This window comes from Caretta caretta, chromosome 1 (assembly GCF_965140235.1).
Source record: "Caretta caretta isolate rCarCar2 chromosome 1, rCarCar1.hap1, whole genome shotgun sequence".
In the NCBI taxonomy this organism is placed as follows: Eukaryota; Metazoa; Chordata; order Testudines; family Cheloniidae; genus Caretta; species Caretta caretta.
In genome coordinates, this window is record NC_134206.1 from 269102217 (window position 1) to 269119401 (window position 17185).

At 35.7% G+C, this 17185-nt stretch overlaps 1 long non-coding RNA gene across 6 annotated transcripts in view; it reads right to left on the reverse strand.

The window, feature by feature from the left end:
• Nucleotides 1-17185, reverse strand: part of LOC125630061 (uncharacterized) — a 94309-nt gene that overhangs the window by 21842 nt on the left and 55282 nt on the right. For all 6 annotated transcript variants that reach the window (XR_007354543.2, XR_012666416.1, XR_007354542.2 and 3 more), the window contains 3 exons: nucleotides 8611-8814; nucleotides 6248-6430; nucleotides 2432-2620 (listed from right to left, as the gene is read on the reverse strand). This is a non-coding gene — a long non-coding RNA (uncharacterized LOC125630061). The remainder of the gene's footprint in view (nucleotides 1-2431; nucleotides 2621-6247; nucleotides 6431-8610; nucleotides 8815-17185) is intronic.

Sequence of the window (17185 nt, forward strand, 5' to 3'; positions counted from 1 at the left end):
CTTACAATACTAGGGACAAATTTTGCTCTCCATTACACTGTTGCAAATCTGAGTAACTTCACTGGAATGAATGGAGCTACTCTATATTTACCCTGGTGTAACAGAGAACAAAATGTGGCTCACTCGCCAGGAATAATAATTGGCAACAATTTTAAAAAATACAACCCTACATGTCTAAATTTACTAGTCCTATTATCAAAATTGAGAAAATTATGGCAGCAATGTCAAAATCTGTCAATTAAGCGATTACAACTGTAATAATTCTTTTCATATTAATAATTAGGCACAATATTTGTAATCTGTGCTTTGCATTTTCACAGTACAGTACAGAAAGCTTATGAAGAAATTATTGGGCTTTGCATTAACGCTGATGGGTCCCCATTACAGACCTGCTGAAATTTTAACTCTCACACAAACATAAGAATAAATAAGTTGGAGAATGCACATATAGAGTACACATATTATTCTGACATTCATTCTTCACTTTGGTTTAAGTCATTCCATATGTGCTTAATGCTCTTTGGTGCTAGACTGCAGCATATTTACATTGTAATATCCACTCTAACTAGTGGACAATACATTGTCTGTATACCAGATTCTGCATTGTTGAAATTAAAATAAAATAACATATTAAAAAAAAGGCCATTGTGTGACACTTTTGGAATATAGTTTAATGTAATTCCATTTCAAGGTCTACAATTGAAAACAGTCACCCATGTTGTCATTACTGATATTCTACCATTTTGTTTCTCAGGAACACAAACTGTGGTGTAAGAAAAGGGCTCATATTTATAATATTAGGGGTCTCTGCTCCAATTTATTTAACTCCTATTAACAGTAATGGTAGTTACTCTCATTATCAATGGAAGAGAACTTCATACAAAAGGTAAGCACAGAAATAATGAATTTTCACTTGTTTGTCATTCTATTAATTTTTTAATACTCTGTCCTATGGCAACAGCAAAATTTAAAGGCAAAGAATGTGTATTTGCAAGCACACACCACTCCTCCTCTTAAACTGAAAGCTGACAGGTTGTTGTTGCAAAAAATGAAAAAAAAATCTTTCATTGAGAGCAGCCTGTTTAACCTTTCTGTTACATGGTGTGATTAAATTTACTAACTGATTTTATTAAATTTGCAAGATAGTATATTTATCTTCATTTTGGGGACAGTGTGTGGATAAAATTTGCAAATATATTGGTCAAAAAATAGACTAGTCTCGATGCACTGGGTTGGCACATTGTCAAAGCAGAGTGAGTTTCTCTCTCTCTCTCTTTTTCCCTCACACACGCACACACACAAACAAACACCCACCATGAATGTTGCCAATAGAGTAAAATTTTCACATTAATACTGGAAGCAACTCAAAAGAACCCCGGCCGACATCCCATCTGTTCCCAGGAATTAAATTTAGAAATCATATGTAATATAGACATTTCTGTCTGAATATTATAAAGCTCTGACACATCCAGGCTTTCATTAAAAAGCTCTGAGATGTGACTTGAATAACAATTTGTCTTAGTTAATTAGTATTTTCAGTTTAGCATATTCACTTTCAGACGTATTGCTGTTTGCACATGGTAATTTAGGTAAACAGATCCCATCCACAGCTGCATCAATTAACACTGCTAATCAAAACTGAATTCAGGTAATTAGGCACATTTATGCAAAAAGTGTGTAATTTGGGGGGAAAGCTAGATTCTTCAGTAATATTCCAATAAGCATGAGTCTCTTTTTGCAGATAAGATGAGGAAATAAAGTGTAAATCAGCACTAATACATACCTGATGTAGCCTCAGTGAAAAATATCTAAATTAAATCTCACTGTTTAATTGGCCTGTATTTTCAGAAATTGGACTGTATTTTTTGTTTAAATGTATTCCTCAATGTTTCCATATAGAACAGTTGTTTCATGTCTGAATAGAGGTTTAATATCATCAGACAGGACTTACAAGGTTGTTTCTTCAAATATTTATGTATTTATGGGCTATGCTGGTCAAACATGCTCTCATATCCTGACTAGCAATTTCTTAATGAAAATGCCCTCAGCGCATTTTCATTTTCTTTTCTTCAGAGAAGGTATATGTTAGCTATCTTCAAGAAACCACCACTAAAAATGTCTCTCTTTTCTCCCATTTATGTAAGAGATCTCTTCCCATGTTCACCTCATCTTAACAGTGTACAATAGTAAATACCAAATTACACCAAAATACTCCAGGTTACAAATTACTGAACTTTAAATTTCTACAGCTCTGTTTTCAAAGCCTCTTACTAAATACCAGTTCCCCTGGTTTTTTTCTACATTTTCACCGAACAACATTTAGTAAAGCACAGGGACAACTGTACATTAATATCAAAGGCAATACTTAATTTGTATTAGACAATACATTCAAAGTAGGAACACTCATGACAACAAACACATAGTCTTTTACCTTTTGACTCATCATATTCCAGGGTCTTGGCTAAATCCCAGGTGTACATAGAGCTTTTATAAGTGACATGTTGATTTTAAATTCTTCAGCTTTTGTTTTCATAGTTGTGGGCACTTTCAAAAGGCTATGCAAGTCTAGCTGACAAAATACCTTTGTCAGTTTGTAGATAGTCTTCCATAAATTCTGAACCTGATGAAAAAAATTGACAAAGGGAATTATTGATTTTTAACAGATGTCTAAAATTAATCTACCATTTTGCCTACCTCAGGCTAATTCTTGTTCTCATAAGAGAACAATATAAAGCAAAATTGATTTCTCTTCAAAATAGCATGTTATCTTTTCTTAGACTACAGCAGGTCTCTCCCGTCCCATAGCTCAGAAATACTCACTTTCAAATAAACTTTTTAATATCCACATTGTATACTATGATTATAATAAAATTACTCATTTCTACTAAAATATTTATGTTAATATATTAACTCTTTGTAATTATCAGTGACTAACCCAATAAAGATTTTGAAAATGCATAGCATTTATTTGAATCAGAAAGAAATACACACACACACTGTACTGCGTAATTTGCTGTTGTGTAGAATGTATGAAAATGCTAAAGTTTCCAGTACCGTAGTTAAATGGGTTAACAAACCTCCAGTTTTAATTTAGCTGTTTGAGTTGAATACCACTAAAATGTATTAATACATTACCGAGTGCACCTTATCCACCTCACAAAGAATTCAAAAGAAAACAAATTAAAGTGTATGGTAGAAAATAGTATTCTGAAGTATTTGGCTGTTAAAATATCAATTAGCCACATTGACTGCTGTTACTATAATCAAATCTTGAAATTTAGGATAACGCAATTTCTAACTTTTACCAAGACAAACTAAAAGCATATAAAGTTCCCCCTGCCATCCTGTCTGAAGGCAGTATGAAGCAACAATATAATCTCACCTCTTTTCCACTTCCTCTGCATTGACTTATAAGAGAGGGACATTCACCCACTTGTCATGTAAATGTTAAACTGAACAGCAGTTGTCCATAGTCTGTCAAATAATTCCTTTACATTGACATACACTGTATTTCATCAAAACAGCTGATTTGACCTGTCTCTGAAAGAACTTCCTTCTGCCTGATTAATATTTTCTTAAGAGAGCAAAACAAAAGCTGCAGTCACTAATGCTGCTTTAAACAGTACACACTGTAGCAAAAGCACTACAGTAACAGCATAAAACCCAGCTGGTGCTTTCCTCCACCCTAAAGTAATTACAGAGCTGTTTTTAATGGAATGTGGGCAAGTACTGTACATAGTTGGGTTTGCTGTTATACCCTTACTACATCAGTAAATATAAACAAATGTAGTTCAGAGCTTCTCTTCACTAAGCACCATCACGGCACAATTCACCATTCGCTGGAAAATTTAATACTCTCTTAGAATACCAATATTTGTTGAATTTTGCATTTATTAATTGTTATTGAGATTTATGGAAATTTAAGATGGTATTAACTAATATTGATCAAAGAATTATTGCATATTTAAATAACTAAAAGAGGTTCACACTGAAGTTGATTAGTACATGAAGAATTTCTCAAACACACATGTAACTCATCTACTGCTCATTTATCACTTCACTTTACAATATGGGAGGGAATGGGCATATTTAATGGTAATGAAGAGACAAAATGCATGAGATTATAGAGGTACCCTTTATTAGCAAAATGTGATGGATACCTAGTGTTAAAGGAAATCTTATTAAAGAAACTCAGGTCTGAGAAGACCAAGCTTGTTTAATTTACAGTAGGTAGTACTAAATATCATACTCTATGTATTTAAATTAATTTGGACATTATAATTTCAATATTTATTTGGTATACCTAGTGTGGATTTGATTATGCATGATATTTCAGTACAAATTAGTTTTGTAAACTATTTGTATAATTTGTAAAAATTATCATTTTTATACAGTAAATTTAAGATTTGAGAACTTCAGAGGCAAAAGCTGATAGCTAATCATTAGTAATCTACACCCTCACAAAAGAGAGACAATGAGTTGTTTATAAATGTGGAATGGACTGCAAGTCCCATAATTAAGAATCAGGCAATGATCCTTTTAGCAAATGGATCTCTTAGTTAAACATGCTGCTAATCCAAGCCTCAAGGTATAATTCATTACTCTGGAGGATCCCCTCTATATTTTTGCCAGCTGTTCCATCTAGGTCACTCCACCACAAGTATAGTTTTCATCTCTACCTCACTTTCTTCCTGGGGTCCCACAAGCAGAAGACTGTCTTTCTGAAGGCTGTTTAAAGTGTAAATGAAAAGACTAGGCAGCAGTGAGCTACTACTTCCGGCTCCTTAATTTCTGCACTACAATGCCTTGGACTGCTTTACCTTGGTAAATTCAGTATGAATTCTTCTTTGATGAAAGAGAGGAAAAAATGAATATGGAATGGAGATAGTACATTTATTATCATTTTAATAGTGTAGAGCTATAGAAAAGGATAGGAACTTTTTACTATGCACTGAGCCGCTAAGGGCTGGGTCAGTGAAGTGGCCATTACAGCTGATCCAGATACCTGCACTGTGGCTAGCCATGCAGGAGGAGAGGCAGGTAGCCAGGAGGGGACAGAATAGGGAAGGGAATGGGGAAAGATGTTAACCTGGTATAGTTTACTCCTTCTCCAGATGTGTGGGGGGAACTGGGAGGGAAACAGTGACCTTTTGAGGGCTTGTCTACACACAAACTGGATAAAAAAGAACTGGACTGGTTTTAATTCACACACACTGATATTTTGGTGAAAGCCTCTTATCCAACATGTGAACATCCCACACGCAGATTTATACTGAAACAATGGAAGGTATGAATTTAAATGGATTGAATTATTTTGGTTCAATTTTTGTGGAGCCAAGCCCTCAGACGGTCACTATCTTCCTCCTGAACTGCTTCGGGGCAGACCAGCAATACACAGATCCTTACCCTGGGTGAATTGTGAAGACACAATTTAGCCATAAATGACTACAAAATTATTCACTAACTTGGAGTTACTTTTTATTTAAAAACTAAATAAGAACAAATTAGATAGTTCTGAAGCCATTTCTAAGAAAGAATTCCTGAGGAAAATCAAGACATTACCGTTTTATACAAATCAAGACATTATACAAATCAAGACATTATCGTTTTATACAAATAAATTAATAGGGTTTAAAACTTTTTGTAACATAATTTTAATGTAAACCTAACGCAATGCAAAACCAAAATCTATCAGAAATTATGTTGGAGACTGCTGAAATTTTCTAAGGCAGTACAGTGGTCCTTGTAACCCAACCCACAATCCTGCAAACAGTTAAGCAAACACAAAAAACTTTACGTATGTGACCAGTCCCATTGGTTTCAATGAACTACTCAAGTCACACATGTGGTTAGGTGCAAATGTACTTTTGGGATCAATCCTGCCAGGTGATTTTGGCCTCTTCAGCACTTAAGCGTATTCTTAATATTAAACAATGTGAGTAGTACCACTGAAGTCAAAGCATCTAAGCATGTGAGTAGATCTTAACTTCAATGGGACTACTCATATGCTTACATTTAAACAGGTGCTTATGTGGTTTATTGATCCAAAACTAGAGATCTCAGTCCCCTGCAGGATCAAGCTCCAAATGCAAAGGGTTGTGCAGGTCAGCAACATTACTCATGAGAGTAGTCCTGTTAACTTCAATAGGACTACTCACAAGAGTAATGTTGCTCACTTGTGAGAAATTCTTTGTTGGATCAAGTTCTAAGGGAGACAAAATACATCAATATGACTTATATATCATACCTCTTTAATGAGTTCCCATTTTTTTCCATTGATACCATCTAGCTCCCGTGTGTAAAGATTAGCTTCGGACAGTGGTTCTTTATTCCGGAATTCCTTTACCATGACAGCCACATCAGTTCTTCACTTTGCCACTGGACTAGTTTTGCCAGAACTAAATCTTCCTCTTTCTGCAATCGTATCTCACTGACATGCAAAAATGAAAATTAAAACATTTTTTTTTAAAATCCTGAATGACAAACCACTCTTTTCTGTGTTTGCATTTAAATTGGACAGAATAATTTAGCCATGCTTTTTAATTTCAGAAGGGTTAATCACCCTAGCAAAAGTCAATAAAACTTTAATCTCCAATAAAATTGTTGCAGCTCCAATCACCTGCAGGACATTTATTATATCCTTATTTCCATGCAAAAGACTGCATTACTAATCTTCTAACTCTTTACATTAGCACATTCACCATTAACATTTTACTAACATTATTAATTCCTCTAAAACTATTACAAGAGTTCATTTCTTCACATCTCAGGAAATAATCCTGTTAAAAACCAGGCACATCTGCTGTGACAGTTGCTTTAGTGGACCCCTCTAATCCTCACAGAGGTTTGATACTCCAACTGAGTTCTAACAATGCACAAAGTCTCAATTACATAAAATATTATGGGGTTTAGGTTAAAACAACAATACACTGTTGTAGTAACTTAATCTTGCCTATTGTCTGCAATTACATCACTAATCTATTTCGCTGCTATTCACTACATTTCCTATTCGAAACAAAATATTGATTTATAAGTTTTTTAAACTGCTCTTGAATAGCAATAGAAATACCAGGCTATGCTAAAACCACTGACAATAGGAAATTGATGATAGGAATAACATTTTCCAGCCAGAGCAATGTCCTATTTTGATACAAAGGCATTGTCCATTAAAAATGAGGGTTTCAGTTACCACTTCTTATTTTGTCTATTAAATAAAAGTAATATCTTACTGCATTTAATTTGGCTGAGGACTGCAAAATATCTCTGTAAAATACTATCCAGAATTACGTTTCATTATTAATTATTTTAATATATCTTGAAAACAATACAAGACTTAGCTGCTAACAGAAAGGGTCTGCATAGATATTTCCATTTTTTGTCCAAAATAAAAGTCAATCATATTAGCTAATTTGTAATACAATCTTTCCAGCCTCTGGTCAAACAATATCATTTGAATGCTCCTAACAATTTTACCTTTATAGTTAAATAGGTAGAAGTCCAAAAGAACACCTGATGAAGACTTGATATAAAACTAGAGTGCAACACAAGGAATTTGCTTCCAAAATTCTGGAAATTGACGTTGAAAAGTTACAATTACTTGTGCACACAAAGAGTAATAAGCAAAAGGCTCCCACACTGGCCTTACTAATCCCTGAGAGGAAGTGGAGGAACCTTTGTATACTACCCCATTTATATTTCAAATGTATTGTTTAACTATAACAATAGCATTGTCACACACTGTAATATAAATATAATCTTTTACCTCCCAGTATTTCCTTTTCTGTCTCTCTCTCTTCCTCTTTTTGTTTTTTTTATATGGCACACAGACACACATACACAAACACTCCTGTCACTGTCAATATTCACACTCATTAGCAATATGTCAGGCGGGCATTTTCAACACATATTCCGGCGCATAACTGAACAACCAAGTAGAGCACACAAATATAAAAATACAGTGGCAAAGAAGAAAAGGCTCAGCAGAATAATTTTTAACTCTGAGAAACAAGTAAATCTAGAAAAGAATAAGTGAAATGCTTACACAACGTTTTCTAAGTGCAATGTGAATTGGGTCTCTAGATAGCAGCTCAGATATTGTTCTCAGTTTTTACATATAGACGTAAATACAAACATGTATATTTTAGCAACAACATTCCTTAACATTAAATTACAAATGGAAGAGCCCCGTGCTTTAACTGTTTCCTTTAATCTTTTAATCAGATTCAAACTAAACTAAAAACCCTAAGAAAATATCACAAAATACAAATTGAACAATATTTTTAGTTTCTAAATGATAAGCTGCCAACATTTTTGTAATACCTATAACTGAGAAAATCAGCAATGACAACCACCACATTCACAGTTTTGACAAACAGTGTTTGACACAAAAATAAGGTGCACAGTGCCAAACTATATTTTTGATTATTAATCTTTTTATTCTTAGGTAAAATTTATTCTTGGTTTCTGTTATAACTGCTTTAAAAATCCAGATAAAACAACCAAATTTCTCCATGTGGCACCATGAAATGAAACCTAAAAGTCATAAGAACATTTGCCTAAATTAACGAGAGACAATTAGAGCAAGTGCTATTGTGAAAAGAACAAACATACCTTTAGCTGTACAAGTGCACCCCTTCTCAGCACATCTACATAGTTCTGCAGCTCCAGGATTGCAAAAGTCGACTCTGTAATGCTTATGATCTTTGTGACAATGGCATCACACTGCTGGTAAATTTTTCGATTATACTTCTCAGATGTGGTAGCAACTTTGTTAATTATGATATTAGCCAGCTGGCGGGTATGATCAATCATCCACTGTAAGAAAGCCAGACAACGAGACATCTAATCATTGCGACCAGAGCAGATAAATTTTGTTCCTTTCTCATACGTGTCACAGATTCTATCCCTCCTGACCCTCTACACAGCCATCGACTGTCAAATTTAGATTCAGCAAGCTCCCAGCTTTTCTTTATCCCTGCCTTAGATCTGAAACTCCTGGCTATCAGGAAGACAAGCGTCACCAGCTGTCTCCGAGCAGGAAGGCAATCAGGTGAATAGTACTTATTATCTTTCATTGCTTTCTGAGGAGTGACAAGATTGATTTGGGACCAAAAGCACATCCATATCTCTAGCACAGTGACTAGGGCTTCAAGTTTTGACTGTGGTGCATATGTAAAGCTGTAGTGAGGGACTTCAACCCTGACCTTATTAATAATGCATCTTGAAAGTTTAAAGAATCGAAAAAAATAATCTGAAAATTTACAAAACTCCCTTTTTACAGCTACAGTGGATATTCCCTTCCATCCTCCTCCCCAAAAATATGTGTAGGATGACTGCACTGTTACCCAAGGGATTCTGTTTCACAGTTGGATAGCCTTAATTGGGCCCATAGAAGCAGTTAGCTGCCATTAAAGGCTTCTCTGTAGACATCATCCTTCTCAACTAGTTTGATCGTCTATAAATTCTGCTTAGTGGAGCCTACACTGTGAGAAGGTTAAAAAATGCAAATAAATTATAACCTCATAATATAAAAGTATCCTAACTAAATTTAATCTGATAGTTAATTTCAGCCTTGCTCTAGGAAGCAACACTATGTTTGACCTTTTTTATTTAACAGAAAATTGTACAGCTTTGCATCCTGGCTTCAAGATTGTAGTTAAAAACTAAGCATATTGTGAGGTACTAAAAAGTGAATTAAATAAAGTGGAATAGAAAAAGTCAACAGCATACAAGTAGTGAAAATAAAAAACTAATACTAAACACGGTTGTACAATAATAAAGGTATGGTGATATTACATTTAACAAATTAGGCATAAATACCGTCCGTGATGATGGTCAATTCATAATGACATGCAAACATTTTTTTGGACTCTTCTTTTTACGTTCTATTTTGTAGCATTTACACAGGAACTATAGTAAATCTCTAGGGTGGACTTCAGTTTTGGCCGAACCGTTTGCAGTGAACATTTGACTATTTGATTCAGAGCCTATTCTCCAAAAAACATATCCTTTCAGAGCTCATGTACTTAGCTTTGTTTATTCCCTTTTAATTATCATATTGAAAGTCATTTCTTTGTTTTTCTTTAAAATTTAAAAAGATTGATAAGAATTTCACACACTTTTGAACACTAGGGAGAAAATAGCTGCAGATAGAAAATGTAACAGTTTATGAGAATATCAGGTATAATCTGGTTATGCTGCCTTGAAATTACAATGTTATCAGAGTTTGCTTTGTCCTTCTAAGTGTGAAATTCTGCTTTTATGCAACTGTCTGATGTGGAGAGTTTAAGGGGTCTGGTTGTAATGATCATTTAGATCTATCTTAATCATCAAAACACAAATTGCCCAAATTGATCCTTGTAATAGAATTTTATCCTGCTATTTATTGGACTAAAAGTAGGCAGGAAAATATTTACAGCCATACAAAATGCTGAAACAGGGACCTCTGTTTATAGAGGTAAATCTTGAAGTAAATGGCAAAACTCCCTTTGACTTCAGTGGAGCCAGGATTTCACTCGATATTTAAGAATCCATTTGTGCACTATGCCTTTTATTATTTATATGTATTTCCCTATTGCATATAGGTCCTAATTAGTATCAGACCCTACTGTTCTAGGCACTGTACAAACATGAAGATGAGACAGGCGCTAGACCCAGCACACAACTTGGGTTTCAGACCAGATGCAACAAGCGAGTGTAACAAACAAACAGGGGGAGTGATGGGAGGCTGAGGCAACGATAATATTACTTTAGTTTATTCTTTGCACAGATGAGCTTTATGCACCATATGGTGGTAGCTAAGACTGTCTCATTTTTAATAATATGAAATATACAAACATATCGGTTGTGTCATCCCCACTTGGCTACTTTCCTAGGCTTTGTCAGCTGTCTGTATACAGTAGGCATCACAGCAGAAGTGAGGAGGGATGTGAAGGAGAATAGGTAGTGGTTTAACTGCTTAATTTGGGGGAGCTGTACCATCCATAAAGGGCAGTATGAAAGAATGTTCAAAGTAGTACATCACCGGCATTTAAGTTTGGCCATTGCGTATAAATGTGACAAACTTTTTGTTTTTTTCATTCACTACACAACTGGACTCTGAGGCTGGAGTGCTCAAAGGGGCAAAGGAAGTTAGGCACCCAACTGCTACTGAAAATTAGTGGGATTTAGGCTTTCAACTCCCTTGAGGCTTTGAAAATCCCAGTCTCAGTTGTTCTTCCTATTGACATCTAATATTAAATGGTATCTCAAGAAAATAGCAAATTGGCAAGGAATGTATGGGGCTTGGGGGGAGATCACAGAGGGTATCCACAAGGAGGAAACAGAGGAAGAGCGCTTAGTAGAAGGTGCCAGACATCATGCCTAGAACAGGAGGAGAAAGAAGTTTGGTGGAGTAAAGGGCACAGAAGATGCACAGTAAGAAAAGAATTACAGAACAGACTCTAGGGAAAGAATCCTCAACCAGAAGAAACCCACAGCATAATTACTATGCAGCAGCTCCAGGTTTAGAGAGAGGAAGACACCTCCACTAACATCTCACAGGGACCATAATTGTGACCACCTACATCCAACGGAGACACCTGTTCTGAGCAAAACACATTCCCAACTTTCCACAGAGATTGCTGTAGCAAGCAAGATCCCAGATCACAAAGAAAAGGCAAAACAAGATTAAACAACTTTATGAAGGAACAGGAACAACCAACTAAAGAAAAAAAGCTGTGATGAGTATTTTAAGTTGTTGGATCAAAATACTGTCAAAGCTGCACTGCGTAAGCCAGTTTAATATAGACTCATTTACTTTTAAATGAAATAAATTTACTTGGTGGTTTAACTGTAAAAATACAACTATAATAAACTTCCATTGTTACAACTCAACACTGTATTGCAGAATATTAAGTGAAATGTAAATGATATAAAATGAAGTATGTACATGATAAATTTAAATAAAAATGAAAAATGTGATTAAATACAAATATTCAAACACAGTAGTTTTAAAAATTATGTCTTTTAGTGTCAAGTGTCTGCCAATTAATAGGTGCCCTAAAATGCTTGACTATGATACAAGGTACAGAGGAGAGCACAGGAGCAATATAAGGGCAAGAAGCCAATGAAGCATGGCACAACTCTGTAGATTTGGAGGAACATATGGGGCAGGAGCACAGATAGATCTGAGAAGGAAACATCTCTTCATGGTAAATGCTTTTCCAAACCCATCAGGAGTTAGTACAGCTCAGTGCTGCATTAATTCCCCCCTTCAAAGTTGCTATCCTCTGTGTGCGACTGCAGGGAGGCAGCCTATTAGAGGTGGTCTGGACTTTTTTGACAAAAGTTGTGTTTTGTTGTCAGAAAATGCCAATACACTGAAATCACTAAGTTTTGTAGAAATGTATTAGTTTTGACAAAATTTTCATAGGCAAGGTTTCTCAGGTCCAGGATAGAATTTCTGGTCAAAATGGGGGAGAGATGGTGACCCACCTCAAAATAGCCAATAGCCAGTGGTTAGAGCACTCACCTGGGATGTGGGAGACCCATATTTAAGTCCCTGCTCTCAGGGGCTCATATTTCCCTTATATTGCTCTGTACCTTGTAGCTATTCCAGGGTGGGTGTGTGTCACACACACCCAGATGCACATACTTTTTCACGAAAAATTTCAAAACATCTGTTTCATTCTAGAACAAAAATAAATGTTGAAACTGACATTTTTTTCAAAAGAGAACTATTATTTTTCAGCCAGCCCTTGAGCCAATGGCAGTTTGGTTCCTGAGCGAGCCAAGAATGAGTTTTTTGCGGAGGGAGGGTACACAACAGTATAGAAATGGGTATTGTTTTTTAGTACTGCAGATCACGAATCATCTTGCCTGACAAAATGTATGTGTATGTTATTGAACAGAAGGAAAACTTCAAATGTTTTACAAAACTCAATCACCTCTGAAATAAATCACACTTGGCATCTTCACTCATAAGCACTGTGAGGGAGACTATATGTTTAGCTAGCACCTAGCCCATTGAGGGCATTACTGTAATACAGATACATTTTAAGAAAAATAATAATACTTCCATTCTAGGGTTTGTTTTTATAATGGCAAAAGACTCAACTTTATTCAGTAAGAAGATTGTTGGCTTGAAGGGCTTTGATTTTATTGGGCTGTAGCCAAGACGATAAAGGAAGAGACGAGCCTGAGAGTGGTAAGAAGAGCTTCCTTTGCCTCTGTCAGCCACTGTCCTTTTCTTGTACTGATAAACCTGCTGAAGAGATCTCCTTGGTTACTCTGATATCAGAGGGGTAGTCATGTTAGTCTGGATCTGTAAAAGTGGCAAAGAGTCTTGTGGCACCTTGTAGACTAACAGACGTATGGAGCATAAGTTTTTGTGGGCTAAAACCCACTTCATCAGATGCATGGAGTGGAAAATACTCTGGATATTCAAACACTGTTTGCACCAGACACAATATCAAGTTCTACTACACTGAAGCAGACTACCAGCGCCAACTGTACTACCCTTTCTGGCTTGCAGGCGTGGGACAGGCCCCCTCTGTCCAGGAGGTGGATGGGCTGATGTCTATTCATCAGGTAGAAACAACGTGCACCTTTTCCCCAACAGGGAAAACAAGCAATGTCACTCCCATTGTAGTTATCTGCAGAACCACTTTCTTGCCTAAGTCATTGCATAATGCCAGAAGGATTTTCATAAACCCTCACCATGGCACAGAAAGACAAAACTCAGCAACAATTGCACACAAAAAAGCAGACAAGTCAGCTCATAACCTCTGTTATGGGAAGATTCCAGGTGATACAAAAAATGAATTGATGCCTACTAAAATAAACACACACAAGCCAGAAAGGGGAACTCTAACTTCTGATTTTGCAGACACTCAACAGTCTTGCACAAAAGAGATGCTACCTGTGCCTTATACAATGAAGAGTGGATGGAAAAGATTTGCATCATCCTCTGGAAGAAGAAATTATGCTTTCCACACAGGGAAAACTTTTATCGGGAATCAAGCATCAGTCCAAGTAAACTTGTCACAGTCCTGTAGGCATTGGCATTACGTAGGCATTGGCATTACGTAGGCATTGGCATTACTTCCTCCTATAATGGCAGGGCTTACACCATTGCGTGTGGATTAGTAGGTGGAGAGTCATTCTATCATGCCGTTCCCCACAACTTTTGGGTCTGGCACACTTCCTGAAACCTGTGAGCCTCTCCTGATTAAAGGCCAGACCCACACCCATACACAGAAAACTGGAAAGAATTATACTATGTGATGGTAAATATGTGCAGTAAATGATAGATGCACCTAACTTAAATTAAATGAATATTTTTACAGAGATAATGAACATAACCCATTTTGTTGGGGAAAAAATACTAAGCTGTTCAAGCAACATAGTATTTTATTTTAGATAAATTACTTAATTTTCAAAGCAGCATTTGATATTTTTCCAAAAATAAAGGTGCATTTACAACAGAAGCCTCTTCTCAAAGAAGATATTTTATCTCTACTAAACTGGAACATGCATAATAATACAACAGGAACATGTGCTAGTACATGACTCTTAATAAAACAGTTGAAAGAACACATCTGCAGTGTTCTGAAGCAAATCAGTATAAACTAAAATATCCAAACCATCAGGAAACAAAGAAGTATTAGAACAGCACATCTGTTGTTCACAAGGATTATCCTCTGAGGAGAAAGTCAAGAAAGCCCAACTATTAATATTTAGGACCTGGATGCACCTAAAGCTGCATCTCAATGAAAGCATCAAACTGTCCACCTCTGACCAGTCAGGGACTTAATAATTCGCCAAATTGTTTTAATGGGCTTCTTAATTTTAAGTCTACTATTTAATTTCCTTAAAGATAATATACTGCACCTGATTAATCTCAGAGACGTTAGAGCAGCAGCACCAAAGGCTCAACAACAATCAAATGGGCCAATTTCAGTAGCTATTTTCTTCAAAGCCTCATTTTCCTTTTCATAAACTCTAAAATGAGGCTCACTGAGAATGAACACATCTAAGTTATTCTTAGTGACTAGGGACAGCAAGCATTTGTAAGATTCCACGGTCAAGCAGTAACAAAAGATGATCAAACCATAAAAGGAACAAAATTGATCAAAATATGTTTATTATACTGTGGGAAAATACACATTTTTTAAGCGTATCTAATTTCAAAATAACCACATTACAGCACTTTTCTACAGACAACTATACTTATGATCAGCTGTACTTATCCATGACACAGTGACCTCAAGTAAGCACAAAGCAAAATATGATTATCTAAAAAAGCTTATATATATAAGCATTCAGAAACATTTGTGATGTCTGACCAGTTTTATAAATGTGTGTGCTGCATTCAAGGTCTTGGCATACACATAATGGATGGTTCATACGTATGTACTATATGGCTGAGATTTTCAGAACAATCTAGAAGATTTGGATAGCCGACGTCCGTTAGTACTAAAGCAACAGGTATCCTAATCAGTTAGGTGGCTTTGAAAATTTTAAGCTATATTTTTAGGGAAAAACATATCTGAAAAAACAGTAAAAGTTTTAATTGAATTAATGTATTTGTGGTGTTAAAAATGAACTGTTCACAATATCTAACGTACAAAAATATTTAAAGAAGTATCAATATTCAGTTGATATACTATACTATACTATAGGCAACATTACTGAAGGACTAACCCATTCGTTCTAAAAAAAAAAATCCTCCTTCAGACAAGGGCCTGGGACTTTACAGATAGCGCTGATGGCCAACAGACTCAGGCTTTGCCACACCAACCGAGGAAGTGAATTTCAGTGTTGAGAGCACTCCACTAAGAAATGCAGTCCCCAGTTGTTGCCTATTTCCAAGAGATTTCTTAAATCAAACTACGTTCATCATTCTGTGTGGGTGGACAAAAGCAGTAAGTGCATTTTCCTGTAGGTGAGACATGACTTCAGGTCATTCAAACATTTTGTATATGCTGTTATGATACATATCCAGGACAGTGCATGACAATCAAATATGCCAGTAAACCCCTCATGAGGAAAGACCCTTTGATAACACTTTTGAGCTTTTGGCTGTGAAAACCCAACAGCTCTTTGCTCACTTGTAAAAGCTCTTGCAGCACTGTACATTACCCACGCACACAACAACTGGACTGTCACAACTGAACACTGACTAAATATTATAGAAAACAAAAGAATTCACAAACTCTCTGGTATAAGCATAAGAATCAAACATACAATTACAAAATGCTACACTTCTACAGTCTTTTAGTTGAATTTAAAGAATAATCTAAATTTCACGTTTCTTGGTTTCATTAAAACAACAAAAGGAATCCCCTATTGTCTGTTGTACTTGAAGCTAAAAACCTGCTATCGATTATATGCAATTTAACAGAGTTACTACATGGTTCTATGAATATTTTTAATCAGAACTGTCGGATGCAGATTAAAGCCATGATTCAGAAAAGCATCCCTATTCAAGACAACACTTAAGCACTTCCTTAAATTTAAGCACATGTTTAAGTGCTGTCCTGAATAGGGAAGGACTTACATCTAAGTGCTGTACTGAATTAGGGCCTACAGCCTGAAATGTTAATGGGAAATCTCAAGAATGCATTATATATTAGTTCTAGTCTACTGCTAAATACTCTTAGAAATCTGAATTTATGAGACTTTTTAGTTCGAGTGGTGGGCTTTCCCAAATATGTATGAAATTACATCTTCTGCCCTTTCAGTATCGGGTCTGTTAATTACACACATTGTATACAATAATTTGCAAATTTGTAAAGATGTGTACGTCTCATTTAAAGATTCTGATCAAGTCTCTGGAAATGTTTTAAATAAACATGGCTGTCTTGGTCTTCCTCTGTATTTTTAAATTAGGGTGACCAGATGTCCTGATTTTATAGGGACAGCCCCCATTTTTGGGTCTTTTTCTTATATAGGCTCCTATTACCCCCCATCCCCTGTCCAGATTTTTCACATTTGCTGTCTGGTCACCCTATTTTAAATACACATACCAACTTAATTATCATTATATTAAAATTATGCAATCTAGTTCATTGCACATAAAAAGGAATGCCAAAAAAGGAGAACAAAGTAAAATTGATGGATTCAAGTGGAAAAATAAATAAATAAAGCACTAGCTGGAGTTGTGAAGATCATGCATTAAGATGAAAGATGAAACAGATGCAAT